General features: G+C 37.7%; 1 non-coding gene across 1 annotated transcript; it reads left to right on the top strand.

The window, feature by feature from the left end:
• Positions 1-1054: 1054 nt before the first annotated feature.
• LOC145135286 (small nucleolar RNA R71) lies at positions 1055-1161 on the top strand. Its single transcript, XR_013719749.1, has one exon. It is a non-coding gene; the product is annotated as a small nucleolar RNA R71 (small nucleolar RNA).
• The last annotated feature ends 1204 nt before the right edge of the window (positions 1162-2365 follow it).

The raw sequence follows: 2365 nt of genomic DNA, 5'->3' as shown, positions 1-2365 counted from the left end.
GTATTCGGGAATTTTGGCTAATGCTTCAACAAAAAGGATTATTGATTGGTATGCTCTTGACATGCTTTATGAACTTCTTATGTTCTTGTTCCAATAGGTGAACTCGAGCTCGAGAAGGAAAAGGTAGCGGAGGTTGATATGCCTTCACAAAAGAGGATTTTTTCTGATCAGACTGATCCCACGATGTGAGAGGTTGTTCCTCACATCATGAGAACTGGGCACCAGCACCATCTTTTTCTTCAATCTTTATTCTCTTTGGCTGTGGATCTAGCTGCTTCAAGGCTCCATCATTGATCACTTTAGGCTCTAAATGAGGGTCTTCGTCAGTGGATATAGCCATGCATGTGGTTTCCGTTTTTTATCGTGAACTTTAGGTGGTAATCTTTCGTTAACTAGTGTAGTTAATTTCCCGAGTTGAGTCTCAATGGTTTTGATGGAAGCTTGATGATTTATCATGGTGACATCAGTTGCATCATGTCGTTTTCCAGAAGCCTCCATGAACTTATTAAGAACTGACTCAAAGTCCATCTTCTTCTCGGGTGATGGTTGTTCTTTTTGGTAGTAGCCCCGTCTAGTTTGCCTATATTTTTCTTCTTTTTTGCTTCTTGTATTCTTCGTAAGGCAACCATTCTTTCCTTGGATTTCTCCAATCTTCATCAAATTGATCTCCACTAGAATAACAAACTTCAACCTTTCTATTCCCGTTTTCGTCTAAATCACAATGCCTTGTCAAGTGTGGCCCATTGCAGTTGTCACAACCCACACGTATTGCGTGTATGGATTGATCCATCTTCATCATTCTCTGATCCATGGAGTCTACTTTTGCCAACACCACAACCAATTCATCCGAAGCACCATTCCCATCCTTGTATCCTCTTGTCTTGTCTTGTCTTCTCGAGGGTTGTGGTATTCCCTTGAATGCTTTGACAATTCTTCTATTAACTCTTTAATTTCAACATGATTCTTCTTTGTGAGTGGTCCTTGAGAATCGAGGATTTTCCTAGTTGTTACATTTACCCTATCATAGAAGATCGAGACTTCTTGTTGCACATTAAGATCATTATGGGGACAATTTCTTAGTAACCCCTTATAGCGCTCTCATGCTTCATATAACTATTCCCCTATGTTTTGCTCAAAATTTGCGATAGCCTTTTTAAGTTTTGCAACCATTGTTGGTTGGAAAAATTGTTGTATGAACTCTTCATGCATTTGTGCCCATGTTGTTATTGCACCGGATGTGATTGCCTTTAACCAATCCTTAGCTGCTCCTTTTAAGGTGACCAGAAGCATTCTTAACAACACCGTTTCTCGTGGTATATTCGGAAAATTAAAATAATCGGCGATGTCATTGACTTTGTAGATGTGCTTGTAAGCGTCTTCATGGTCTTTCACATAAAATAAAATATCTTTTAGCGCGGAAAGGATGTGTCCCATTAGCTCGAAGTTGGCAGTGTTTGGAATTGTAGGATGTACAAGTCCCGGTCCGCTTTCGCGCATCCTTTTCTTGTACTCCTCCATCATGATGGTTGTTAGGTCTGCCATTGTGTTGTTGTTTGCCTCGTCCTCAGATTCGCTTTTTATCCCTAGCTCATATCCAAATTATTTCTTGTTAGGAGTTTACTCGAAGCTTGTAAATCTATCTGATTGAGACTTGCTACCTGATTCACCGATCGCCTTGTCTTTCTTTTTGTGGAATGCAGATTCGAGGACCTGTAGTGGTGGTATAATATCAGAAGGTGTACTCCTGCTTATAAGCAACTGGAATAAAACGAAACAAAAACTTAAAAACGAACTAAAACTAAAATTGCAGTTCTCACGTCGTGATAGTGTATGCCCACGTCGTGAGTTCTGAAATTCAGAAAATTTAATTAATGCAGAAAAATAACTTCTTCTGTGTTTTATCCCACAAAAAGGATCGATTAAACTGAAGCAATTAAACTAGTAACTGAAATAGACGTTCTCCGGCAACGGAGCCAAAAACTTGATGTGCAATTTATATACTGCCTAGTTTTAAATTTATAATCCTAACCTACTTAACTAACTAATTGCACTTAGGCAGTGTAGCTAGTCAAATTTATAAAATAGTTTAGGTAAGTTCGGTGTCGAACACATGGAACAAATTTAGCTAATAAAATAATTACTAAAAATTAATCTAAAAAACAAATAATTATTATAAAGGGTTTTTTCTGATTTTGCAAGTTCAGATTAACTTAAATCTAGGCACTCGACTAAAAACGATTATAAACAAGATTAAAAAGACACTACCGTTTAGCTTCGAATCCCCCTTTTCCTATGTGTAGTTTCTAAGTAGGATTGTACTCAGTTGGTTACCAATATAAATATAATTAGCAGTATTAATCTGATC

The sequence above is a fragment of the Lactuca virosa genome, chromosome 8 (genome assembly GCF_052849685.1).
Source record: "Lactuca virosa cultivar CGN04683 chromosome 8, Lactuca_virosa_CGN04683_v6, whole genome shotgun sequence".
Lineage (NCBI taxonomy): Eukaryota > Viridiplantae > Streptophyta > Magnoliopsida > Asterales > Asteraceae > Lactuca > Lactuca virosa.
The sequence above is the reverse complement of the archived record's forward strand: the minus strand, read 5'-3'. Positions and strand labels throughout refer to the sequence as shown.